This window comes from Rosa rugosa, chromosome 1 (assembly GCF_958449725.1).
Source record: "Rosa rugosa chromosome 1, drRosRugo1.1, whole genome shotgun sequence".
In the NCBI taxonomy this organism is placed as follows: Eukaryota; Viridiplantae; Streptophyta; class Magnoliopsida; order Rosales; family Rosaceae; genus Rosa; species Rosa rugosa.
In genome coordinates, this window is record NC_084820.1 from 33,702,598 (window position 1) to 33,716,667 (window position 14,070).

The window sequence follows — 14,070 nt, forward strand, 5'->3', positions numbered from 1 at the left end:
GATATGCACCATTTATCACCATAATGACATGATAAAGCATTTCTCAACTCATTATGAGTCTCAACCACAATTGCACTCACAAATTAACTAAATAAAACCAGTAATCCATGCATAGAAAAATTAGTTCAGGAGATCATCAAAAAGCACACAATCCAAAACCATAATAATCCCTGCATATGGTTTAGTTTAGAAGATTACATTAAAATCAACCAATAGAATTAAAAAGGAAAATAAATAAGGAAGTTAAACAACTCACACGAATAACGAGGAAAATATTTCAACTTGAAGAAAATAACTCACACCAAAATCATGAGAAATCCACCGATTCAATTTAAGAAAGCAACACACACAAATCCTGAGGAAAACCTTTCAACTCAAGGTAAAGAAACACACACCATGATTCCTTAAAAACTCAATATTCTTTTCCCAAAAGAAACAACACAAGTCACATCGTGACAAAATCATAGGAAATGTTAATCTAACAAATCCATATGAAAATCTGGTCCAAACTGGATAATAAAAGTCAACTCCGTGACAAGATCATATAAATCGTTAACCTAACAATTCAATATAAAACTCCAGTCTAACCTGGACTATAAAAGAAAGTATACACCCGAAACTTTCTTTTAAAAACATATACCCACAAGTGTCATAACACAAAGTTATGCCTCATGACAGTACGTTAGCAGACAGACTAGAGCTCTAACTGATCGTAGCCACTCACCCGGCCAAAGGCGTGATGTCCCAATATATTTGCCTGAGGTCACAACCTACAACCCCGGATCCTTAGGCCAACCTGACCCTTAGATCAAAACATTTAAAAGCAGTTACTCGGGACCAAAATGTTACTCAACTCAAAAGGAGAAATCACAACTTGTGACTCCCAAATCCTTAGACACCCGGTCGTTAGATCAAAACATTAAAATGGTCCCCGGACCTGAAAATGTTACACAACTCTCGAATGGAGAAATCACAACCTGTGACTCTCAAAACCCACAATAATTGTTTCCCGAAAAGTCACATCATAATACAATAATGAACTCACTCACATATATTGCTTGTATCACAAAAAAACCACCAAAACATATATATTTCAAGTAAATATATATATACACACACACACACGTAGTCATTCACTCAGGAATGCTACTAATACCAACTATAGTTTGCAGTTAAATAAATAACTCCCAAAACGATAAGGTAACTTCGTTCGTAAATGAACATTGTGAGATTACTCACCTCTGAATCCCGTTGCGTCTTCTTACAGAACCGAGATAACAAGGTCACAAAATATCTGTCCAATAATACTTCGTCAAGTACTTAATCACATACGGCTTCATCTCAGTACACGAAACACAAAGCGATTAAACTTTGAACCCCCGTTTGAACTAACACCCTGAAAGTAAAGCCAATCGAGGCGAAACTTCATCCGAGACCACCCAAAGTGATCGATAAGTCAAAACAACAAGTCGATCCAACAGTCGGATCCTCACGGATCGAAAACACCAAAAACCCTAACATGCTCATACGATCTTCAAAAGTTAGATATCATATATCAAAATGCTTGTATCGACGAGTATATGATAATGAAGTAAGAAATTGCCTAAGACATGGCCGGACGCGCCGCCACAGGAGGCTGCATGTGCACTGCACACGCCGCCATGCCAAACTTCAGACCAACTTGATCCAACCGTCCAAAATGGAGTTTACACTATGAGGATCAACTTCAATTCCTGGAGTGAAGCCCAACTCGGCCTAGATCGCCACAACAAGCCAAAAACCACTGTTCACCTTGAGTTGGAGCTCCTTCGGGAAAAATCGATCAACTAAACCTCCAAGGATCGAACGAGGATGCTCCCAGCAACCTAACGCGACTGGCTTGAAGCTTTGCCGTCGCCGGAGCACGGAGAACCAATCAGATCAGCCGTCGCTCGACTTCACCGCTTTGATGCACCGCCGTGGGTGAGATTTGCTGCTAGAGACCACCACACGGAGGAGTAGAGTCGATCTTGGTTGGTTTCACCGTTTAGGATCGCCGGAAAAACAAAAGCTGCCTGGTCGGAAATCCAGATACGGGTCGGGTCTGCCAGTTTTGAGGAGAGAACAGAGCTTTCTGGGTTTCTATTTTTGGAAGTTTCCGAAAATATCAATTACGAATTTCCGAAACCGGAAACTCCTATTTATAGTAATTTCCAAAAATAGCAAAAACTTCCGTTGATCATAAATATCTCGTACGAACTCCGATTTACGCATACCGCATGTCCACGGACTCGTATCAACGCGCTCTACGACTTTCGTAAATGAAATTTTTGGAGAAACCCAACTAAAAAAGAGTCAACCTTTTGACATCTCGAAAATAAAATGTTTCGAGTAATTATTCGTCCGAAATACTTCCACATCATCCTCGAAGTACGTACTTGTCCCAACAACCATTGAATAAATTCCGAAAAAAATCCTTGGAAAATAATGACGAATTTCTGGGGCATCACACACACAGTTACCCCCGCGACAGTACAATGGCAGACAGTCTAAACCTCTAACTTATTGTAACCACTCACCCAGCTAAAGGCGTGTATAAACACGAGAATCTGAAAACAAATATAATGCAAACACGTGTACAAAAATAATAATTTTATCAATAGTTTAAGTGCGGGTTACAATCTTTGGGTAATCCTCTGATTCTATCTCCGATGGTATGCTCGACTCAAGGGCAATTGATGCTTGATCTTGAGTCATATGATGGCCATGAGGGTTGACATGTGATGAGTGCTTTGGCTTGAGGTTGGGATGAACCAGCTATTTTGTAGCTTGAGGGCTCTTCACACGCTTGAAGACTTCTTAGTTTCGGGAGTGATTTTTCTCTCTAGCTGAAGTCCCTTCTCTTGATTTGAGAGGGGGTATTTATAGTGTCAGCGTCTCTCTCTCCATTTGGAACACATTGATGACACGTAATTAATTGTATTTCCTTAATAGCATAATTGAATCAATCAGCCTTAATTAATTGATTTAATCATAACTATTGTGGAATTTGGCCAATTAATTTGATGACTGATTTTTGTCTTGATTATCAATTTAAATCAATTGCCATCTAATCAGCAGACGACATTTAATGCTTGATTTTGCTCGGAGTCAATTGATTTTATTTGATTGATCCGCTTTAATATCAATTGATTTAGTCAGAAAAAATGCATTTATTGCCGTCGGGCCTTTCATATGTCGCTACGTGTCATTCTCTGAGTTTGCGTGGTTTTGCTTACTCACAAGCCACGTGCACATTTTGTGGGACCCACATGTCAACTAAGTTTGTTCGGTCATAATTTCAAGTGTTGATCGAATTATTTAACGAATTTTATTTTCATTAAATTCTTGTGTCTACAAATGCTCCCACTTCGAGGTGCGGTGTAAACATGTCGTCACGTTGAAGTTTGAATTTTTTTTTTGGCGCCTTGACTTTGACGGCTTTTCCATTTTAGTTTGTCGCAATGCTTTGCTTTAACGGAGCTAGCTTCTAGAACTCCAAAGTCGTAGAGATACCAAAAATCGTGATTTAATTTAATAAATATATTAGGGATTTCAAATAGTAGGTGATGAAAACCCATAACATAAATATCATGGAATCACTCCTTGATTTTTCCTTGTGTAAGATATTCACCCACAAAATTTCAGCAATTAATATCCTTGAGCATCATACAAATTGGCGCCATATATAGCAAAAAATTTTGATTCCCTCCATATATTTTCCTAGTCTCAACTAGGAAATTCCTTGCGTAAGAAACCCTAGCCTTTCAATAGAAATAGAGGGTCTCCTCAAACCCATCCTTCCAACTTGACTTCCTCAGTATCGGCACTGACAAGACTCGATTGCTTGTAGCTCTCAAATTTTCTGCTTAGTTGTGCTGTGTACTTGATGTTGCAAAACACCCATCAACAATCAAGGTAATTTGTCTCTTACCCATTTCTTTATTATCAGTCAAGGTAATCAATCGTGGTCACTTATTCTCTCTTTCTCTATCTTCTGATACGAGCTTGAACCACTACTGTTTCTTTGGCTTAGAAACTTTGCGTGTCATTGGTGCATCAAGGGAGACTGAGGTATGTCTCTGTGTCCTCTGTTTCTTTATATATTTTGATTATTTCCATAACCTGCCCTGATCTTTGATCAATCATCCATCAATTGTCCACCTTCTGACAATACATATATATGCATGCACGTGCAGTTCAAAGCATGATTCCTTTTTTTTTTTTTTTTGGTCTGAGTTCAAAGCATGATTCACCTTTCTCTTAATCATGTTTTGTCACATGCCCCCACCCCTTCTTTTTCTCTCATGGCACAATTGCAATTTTTTTAATACTTTTTTTTTGGGCATGGTACGGTACATGCCTTATGAAAATTGTTTTAATATATATATTTTTTCAGGCTCACAATCAAAGAATGCGGACGACCTAAGTGCTTAGATTTTTCCACTTCTTGATTGTGGGAAAATCTACTCAAAGCAGTTAGGCTTTGCGTTTTTGTCGACGTCAAAGAGAAGAACGAGAACATCCTAAGTGCTTGGATTCCTCCACTTTTGTACGTGGTAGGGTCCACTTAAAGCGGTTAGGCTTTGCGTATTTGGTGGCTCACGAAGAGAAGAATGCGAACGTCGTAAGTGCTTGGATTCCTCCACTTTTTGTACGTGGTAGGGTCCACTAAAAGCGGTCGTCCGACACTCGTGATCACACTTCTCATCCTTTTGTGGCCATGACTTTCTTTAAGTGCTTCAAGAAAGGGACAGTCACCATCCTCGAGGATTCGGCGGACACTCAAAGTGACGACACTACTTTGCAAGTGTATCCATCATTGATTGGACATCAAGCGATCAACGTCCCTTCTTATGACCCTTCTGCTCACATCCTCCAGTGGATTCATGTGGCACCTCACCAACTAGCTATGTTTCGACAACCGAGGTCTGGCCACAACAAACAAAGCTCAAACGTGTTGTTGTTGAAGTCTTCGCATCATGATCAGAATAATCCTCAGTCCCTATTCACGCTTTTCAGCGATCGTATATGCAACGATTCAGTGCAGTGGAGCAGTGTATTTCAAGCAAACGGGGGGTTCTCTTACACAGAGTTCTACTGGGATTGGGTAGAAGATATCTTAAGCAGGAATGACAAGCTTATTCGGGAGGCCGGTCTCTATCGAGCGATATTCGCCTCACTATTCAGCTATGACCGCATTGCACCTGTCATACGGGCTTTCTGCGAGTATTGGTGTCCTACGACGAATACCCTCCACACTTCTAGCGGGGAAATGTCCATCTCCCTCTGGGATTTGGACCAACTTGGAGGTTTGCCCATTACCAGACGGTTTTATGATGAGGTGGTTCCAGCTGCTGAAGAGCTTTATGCAACAAGCAAAGGGAGTCAGCAGAGCTACCGCTATTTGTTTCTCGCCTACCATAAACTCTGCAAGGAAGGTCAAGGGCAGAAGTGAAGATAACCTCATGGATACGATATTGGTGTAGAGGAGCTCTGCGTTATAAGAGGCCTCCGAACAAAAGCAGCATGAAAAAAAGAGATCCGCCCCCGAATGCATTTAATCCATCTGGCAAGATCTATGAGATTCCACAACGAACTCCTACAGACCTTGCAGTATTTGATGACTTAGGCGTGGAGGGTGAAGATATAGAGCCCACCTACTTGGCTTTCTTTCTTACTTGTTGGTTGTGAGTGTTTGTTTTACCCAGAGACAACACTGGTTTGATTCGTCCGGGAGTATTCAAAGTCACCAGCAAAATGTCACAGGGTGTACAGTTTTGCCTAGCGGTACCGGTCTTGGCTAGCATTTACCAGGGTTTGAACGAGATTTCTGTTTCCAATGATCCAGGTAATTGTTCTGCTGCTCTTCCTTTTCATTACATATACGTATAGCTAGCAGAGTACTTCGGCACCCACTTTCATTCTCCACTTCCCAACGACTTAAGATCTCATATGGTTCGCGTCTTGGGAGAATTTTTAGCTAAGCATTTTGAGGACTCACAGGCTCTTTCTTTATTCAATGCATGTGACATTGTGAGGATGAGTACATTTGCCAGGGTGTTTTCAGAGAGCAGAGTGATTATCAATCGCGATGACATCTCCCATTTAGATTTCATATATCTCGCCAGCCTTTGATCCGGGTACCTTTCTCTAAGGCATGATAACCGACGAGTCATTCAGCCATACAGTCCACACCGGTTTAGTCGACAGTTTAGTTATGTCCAAGAAATTCCTGGCAGCCTTAAGAATGACATTTGCACCGGTGTATTAGCTCTGATTTATTCGCATTGGGATTCTTGCACCAGAATGAACACCAAGTGTGTGGTAACGTTGCCGATCCAAAGTGCTATCATGGAGTATATGGTTACCCGAGACTATGTCGATTGGTGGTCTAAAGCGTACCGTTCTACACCAGTGAAGAGAACAAAGTAGCACCTACTAATGGACCACTGCACAAGTCTCTGAAAGCAAAAGAAGATAAGAACGTCACCCGTGCAGCACCGTCTCATTGTAAAAATGTGATTCCTTGTGAAGTTGAATGTAGCACCAACATCCCTGCGCCTCCTAATAGAACACTGCTTCCTAGTTGCGACTGTCAGACTCGTCTGCTCGACACTCTTGAAGATGATGGAGACTCTCGAGATCCCTCGTTGCTTTGGGCCATCCTCTCAAGCTGAAAAGACCTGTCACCAAAGCAAGAAGGCATAGTGGAAGCAGCAGTAGCAACAACAGTGAAGTACACTTTAAGCGTCGGAATACTGATACCAGCCTTGGCCCTACTTATTGCGATTCCAATGCTGAGTTTACTTTAAACACTGATTTTCTTGGTGATGCTCCAACTTCTTCACAACCAATGCTGCAACGTAATGAGACACCTTTTTTTTTTTTTTCAACTTGAAGAATTTCTTTTCATATCCTTTCAGGATGCCGAGATTGGTGGTCATTCACTTTTGGGGGGACGATGATGCTTCCTCAGATCCTATACGTGTTCCTTCTGCAGCGGAACTCGAGACTTAATCTTTACCCAAGAAAGGAACACACAATACTAAGAATGACTCGCAGCAAGTTGACCCTAGATGTATAGTTCTTAATCCTCGTGTATTTTCATCGTACTTTAAACTTTTAAGCTAATGAAGCACATATGTATAGGTCCACATACCAAGGTGTCTCCTCCTAAGCCTTTGAACACTATATCCTTTTCTGAGGCCTCTCTTGGTGGAGCTGCTATTATAGATGCTGGTCAAAGACTTCGTAATATTCTCCAACAAGATGCTACTGTAATTTGTGTACAAATTGAGGATATGATAATGAAGCACTCCTTAAAGACCATTCTTTCCAGCAAGGGGGAACTTAACAAGCTGATAGCCGAGCTTAGCCTTTGTGGGATTGATCCTTCATCTATAAAGGGCAAAGTTGAGGGATTGTTGACTAGTGCTGACCAATACAACTTGGCACTCCTTGCTTGTTCACACAAGGTTACTCCAGGCACATGTAATCAACGTCTGGCTGAAATTCAAAATTTGAAAGATGATAAGTGGTCTCATTCTTACACCATTGTCTCCCATTTATTACTTTGTTCCCCTACACAATGACTCTTCTACCCTTACTTTTCTCCTCCACCAAAATATCTATAGGCTTTCTAAGTCATTTCTATATGGAGTCAGACTAGACCCATAATTTGTGCTTACACATTTTTCAATCACATCTAGCCCTTCATTCCTTTTGATCTCCACCCTTGATTTGGATTGCCTAGGCCTTTAAATAGCCCTTCCACTCTCCCAAAACCGTGCACCCCCTTGGCTCCCTCATTTTGGAGCATCAAAATCTCTCTTTTCTCTAGTTTTAGGTTAGTTTTTCATACCTTGTACATAGTTCTTTGAGTTTGTGTGAGAAATAGGTGTGTAGGCACTTGGGTTTCACCAAAACCGAAGTTACTACACACTCTAAATCAATCAAAACACTTGCTTTCACACATCCAAGCCTTTGTTCTTCTTTGTTATTGAGTTTTGTGGATGTGTATTGTGTTTTGGGTTGTAAAATTGAAAATCCCATACCATGAAGCAATTGTCTCATCATTTGACATCTTTGAGAGCTAGGTGGAAGGTTGGGTAGTTCTTCTCTTTTCTCTTCCTTTTCTCTTTAATATGATGGTCATGGCTTGTATTTGTAATAACATGTGTTATGAGTAGTTGGATTTGAGGCTAGGGCTAGCTCTAGCCAAACTTATGTGCAAATAATGTAAATTTCCATGTGTTTTGATATTTATGCATGTTTTGAATCTTTTGGCTACTATACTTTCATGTATCCTAAGTGTGTTTATAGATTTATCATCTAGAAGCATGCTTTAGGAAATTAATGAACTGGAAACATGAACTTGATAAACTCTTGATTCCGTGAGCATGTGTAGCTAAATAGGTGGTGGCTTAGCTTATTCCTACGAGAAGAACTAAGTTGATTGAATTTCTTACCTTGAAATTAAAGCATGATGTTCTGAGTTTAGGTTCCGGAAGAATTTAGGCTCACGGCACCATAGGCCATTTAGGATCCAGAAGATTTGAATGGTATAAAGGTCATGTAATTTAGCTTTACTTCAAAAGAGATTGTTAAATTACATGATTAGTTGGTTTCTTGGTAGCTTCACCAAAGCACTAAGGAGAAGTTTGTCAAAGCATGTTATTACATCAAATATGGGTTACAGTTTGTGCATGAGTAAGGTTATGTGTGATGCCTAAGTCTCTATTCTTCTCATTGATTTAGTCTCTACATTTTTATTTGTTTCTTTTATTTTATGCATTTAATTGTCTTTATCCAAATTAAAATCAACCAAACTGTTCACTACCACAATTGTAAATACCATCCTCATGATCTTTAGATTCCAAAGGGCTAAGGTTGTGAACTTGTAAAAAGGTAGACTTATATGTGTTTTCTAGGTTTATTTTCACGGTGATCTAGCTAGGATAGAGTTACTCAATCCCTTGAGTACGATACTCTCACCACTCTCACTTTCCCTTTACTAAAACTTGACCTCCTGTACTTGGAAGTAGGAGACATCATACACCAAATTTCATACACTTTCATACTCAAGGATGTCCGATCCCCAATAAGTTTTTGGCGCCGTTGCCGGGGATTGAGGTAAATCTCAATCCCCATTAGGTTGCCGTGGGACTAGAGAATCCATTTTTAGTTTATTTTTTGTTTAATTGTTTGGTAGTTTTCTGTGTGGTAGTTTAACTTTTGAAATTGCTATAAGTACTTTGGGTAAGTAAATTGGTAAATTGTGGTAATTGAAAGACTAAAAAAAATTTGAGCATGTTGAAAATGATGAAAATAGTCTTGCCTATTTGCTATTTTCTTATTACTTATGTAATTTCACCTTTTAGTTATTTTAAATTTATTTAAACGTAAGTGCTTTGACTTATTTCTTGTAAATTTGAATTTGATTAGAGCTTGTAATTTTTAAGTAAATAGGATTTGGAATTCATCTTTGTAACGTCGAGTTTATTCACTCTTCACAAGTAGGCTCATCCGATTGGATATGATGTCTAGGTAAGATTTGAATGAGAGAAGTGTATTCAAGTGAGCTTCGGCTCCACCAAAATGTCTTCCTACTCTTACCTGGTCGTATTTCATGAGGAGTTACCGAACTGTTGAGTGTTAGACAACACCCAAATTTGGATTTCTTTTCCCTTTTGCTTTTCTAACTACAAATTCTAATTTGAGTTCTAATTTTCTAGAAATAGTTAAAGTTTTAATTTGAGTCACATTGGACCTTGTTAATGTCCTTAAACTTAAACCCGGATTGGCGGACTCCAAAATGAAGAAAAAAATAAGCCAAGATGAAGCTTGAGAGTTTGGAAGGGTGAAGTGGCCGTGAGCATGGTTAGTGTCTTCAAGTCCAAGTGTGAGGTACCTTTGGTTCTATATGCATGGAGCTTAATGGATGGCAAGTGCCTAACTTGGCCTTGTGTGGTTATCACCTATTTGCATTATGGAGCTAGTCGGAGGATCTTCAAAGAGTTTGCGCTTTCTAATCTCTCACTTTTACATTTCCTAGCATGATTTGTTTGTTTAGTTATTTAAGTGTTAATAAACTGGTGGCTTCCAGAGTTTTTGATAGTTATTTCACCCTTGGTCAATGGATAAGACACAAAAAATTTAGCTTTTATTGAAAAGATTATCGAAAGTTCAAGTGTGAGGTGGCTACCATTTCTCTCTTGCCTTGTGTTAGTTTAATTGTTCTGAATGCTAGTCTCGGCCATATGAGCATGTCCCGGCCCCAAAACATTGATAGGATCTTAATAGCTTCATTATACATTAAGGACTATATGATGTTTTAAGTGTGAGGTGCTTGTTAAGCCAATGTTTAGTTTGTTAATAAATTATGTTGACTAGCATTAGGAAGTTATTATTTGGTGCTACACTTTGCACATGTTTCACAATTGTTCATAATGGCCGCACATTGAGAACAATGTGTGATTTAAGTGTGAGGTGGTAAGGCTAAGTAATTACATTCCTTATCCTTTTCTTCATTTGTTACCCTTATTGAAAAATCACTCGTATATGGCTAGCCTACACAAGCGATAAAAACCTCTCCTCCCCTTTGGAAACTTGCCCAGAACCCTCAAGATGCACTTTTCCTCTAACGGGGTTAAGTTAGTATCCTGCCTCACTACGATACAAAGAAACGCTGTTAGCACACTGGTAACGCACATATACTAAAGACGCGATCACGATACTCACAAATGGGATGAAACTGAGTAGGAGCCTGGTTCACCATATCGAGGTTCTGCCAGAGACCGCCAATGAGACAATGTCTCCCTCTCCATCGAGTATAAATGTTGGAAGGCAGATCTTCAATGATTACGCGCCTCCATGCCTTGAAGTTCACGCAACCACTATCTCCAGTCTTCGTGGAGTACTGCATCTTGAACATGGAACTAAACTCGTTAATACTAGGGCACTGCTGTCTGCTAAGCTTCCACAACACCAAACCCCCATCATCTGCCTCAGTGCATTAGGCGACAGTTGCCCAACAGAAATGTTAAGGCAAGAGAACAAGTATTGCATCTCCTCTGGTATCGGAAAAGTCAATCCACACTTGAACTGGTACTCGAAAAAGCACTCCCACCCCATCTCGGAATGGCTAAAGAACTCGCCATCCCTTAGGGGACGCAACAACACATTGCCCAGAATGCCCCAGGTCGTCCTCATCTCGTCAATTTGCTCCTTTGTCATGCTCGACCTCGGTTGGTCGATAGACATATCGTCGGGGGCAACAAGCAACCGCCGGCGCAGCGATTGGGAACCTCCAACAACTCGAAGTCTTCCACCTCGGGAACTTCTTGACCCACAGTTTCCTCAAGAGCCCTACCACCACTCAGACCACCGCGAGAGGAACCCTTGCTGCCCCCACCTCGAGAGGAACCCTCACCGGCCCGCTTGCCACGACTACGTTGCTCGCGAGCCATGCTGTGAACGACACCCAAAGTAAGTCAATCACTCCTGCCTCTCGCCTTCCCCGAACACTCCACGAAAAAAAATTTAAAATCCAGACACACCAGTTTGGAGCCACAACACAGGCACTGACCATACCCAAAATTCACACTCCCCAAACCTAACCCACCAACATAAAGACTCAAAATTTCCCGGCTACTCCTAACTCAAAACAATAATTTCTAGTCAAACCCACATTCTCTCGACAATACAACGACAGAATGAAACCCATAAAATAAAAGGCCGACGTACCTGTTCTCCTCCACAGATGAAGACCATAAACACTAACGCAGGAAATCTCCTCTGCAACTAAAAATTCCAGCAACATGCACAAGATTCAAATCTTCTGAGCACCAAAGTCTCCAACTTTATCTGACTTCTCCTTCAAAATCCAGACACACACTCTCCTTGTACACTTTGTTCACTTAGCCGAAAATCAATTTGGGAAAAGAGTCAAGATCATTAGGAGTGACAATGGGCCAGAGTTTAAACTCACAGAATTTTACTCGTCCAAGGGCATTTTGCACCAAACTAGTTGCATCAACACGCCATAACAAAATGGCATTGTTGAGCGTAAACATAGACACTCGCTGAATATGGCTCGAGCACTGCTTTTTCAAGCAAATTTACCTAAGCCTTTTTGGGGGGAGGCTATACTCACTGCTGCCTATCTAATTAACAGAACACCAACACCACTTCTTCAAGGCAGATCACCTTTTGAAAAACTCTTTCACGAAGAGCCAACTTATTCACATTTACAAGTTTTTGGATGTCGGTGTTTTGTGTCAACTCATCCTCTTCGTCCTACCAAGTTTGATCCTAGGTCCACTGAGTGTATCTTCATCGGATACCCACATGGGCAAAAGGGGTACAAAGTGTAAACTTGGTGAGTAAGAAAACTCTCGTACCAAGAGACGTGATTTTCTTTGAAGATGACTTTCCTTTTCAAAACAATCCTCCACGATTTTCTCCTTCAAATCCTATCCATAATAATCCTTCAAATCTCTCTCCATCACACTCTAAGGTTTTTCCTTCTTCGAGTTAATAACAACAGTTTGACTTTGATATTATCACCACAAATCTCTCACCTAATCCCCATCACAACTCCTCATCTTCCGCTGACTTGAATCACTCTGCCACATCTTCTACACGAGATCATGTCATTGATACATCACCAGATCCTATTCCTCAAAACACGCCTACATCTTTACCACCAGACAGTACACAAGCCCTACATTTAAATTCCTCACCACCACCTCCACGACGATCTTCTCGTCCCACCAAGCCTTCAACAAAGTTGCAAGACTTTCATATTGAGGCGGCTCTTCCCTCACGTACTGTCCCATCTTCTTCTTCGAACGAGGTCGAGATTCCTTCCTCAGGTACCATTCATTCTCTCTCCACTGTACTTGCTTATGATAAGCTTTCTCCTACTCACAAAGCCTTCACTGGCAAGCTTACTATGCAGCGAGAACCTACACTATGCCAACAAACCCATCAGACGACAGACATTGACCATCGTCTGATATGAAGAAAATTTGTCCTCTATTAAGCTGATATCTGATTGACGTTCAGACGACGGTTAATGCCCGACGTCAGAAGGTGACTCATACGACAGTCACCAAAAATATTTCTGTCGTCTGAATGTGGCCAGATATGCACAAAATGGTAGTATATGTGGTTAAATATGATATAGAACAACAGTCAAATGTTGTTGTTGTTTAACTTTAGCAACAGACTTTAATAATTTTCTATTGTTTGAAAAAATATGAGACAACAATAAAGTGTCGACTGAATGCGTAGAATTTAGAAGTTTATTTGGCAAATCTGTTGTGTGAACTTTATTCAAACAACATCTACGATGAGTTATCTATGGATTCTGGTTGTTTCAGACAACAGAATTTTACTTGGATTCTGTTGTTGGATGTTCAGTTGTTATGCTTTTTATGGTATGATTTGGTTTACAACCACATAATTTGGCTTCAATATATTGTTCTTTTCTTAATGAAGCAAAATACATTCAGAAACCTGGAAACCAAAATATGTACCAATCTACTAAGAACTGCTCTAGTGGAGTTATTTGAAGTGATTTCCGTGAGGTTATGAAATAAAGCGGTACAACCACGGTCTCCGTAGTAGGTAGTTGACCAAAGAGCGACCGAATGCCACCGCAGCGGGATTTAAGACACTTTAATCCCTCGTGAGGTAAAATCATCAACGATGCCCCTGTTACAGCGGTTTAAAGCATCGGAATTGATGAATAAACGCATGATATAGAGGGCAAAAGTCTTCTTGGCGGAAGTAAACCCACTTGTTGTACTCATGTGGCACTGAAAGTATACACCTAGTGAAGAAAAAGGGTTCCCAAAGCATCAGAATTGTTCATGTGGCGCACCATTCACTAATAATTGGCTAGGGTTAGTAATAAAGCTAAACGTTGAAAAGCGTAATGAATAGACCGTTCATGCCTTCCCCCGGAATCCATTTACTATCTGTAAGCATGTTCTTCAATAACCTTTTACATAGCGTAATAAGAGAGTCATTCTAAAACAGCTT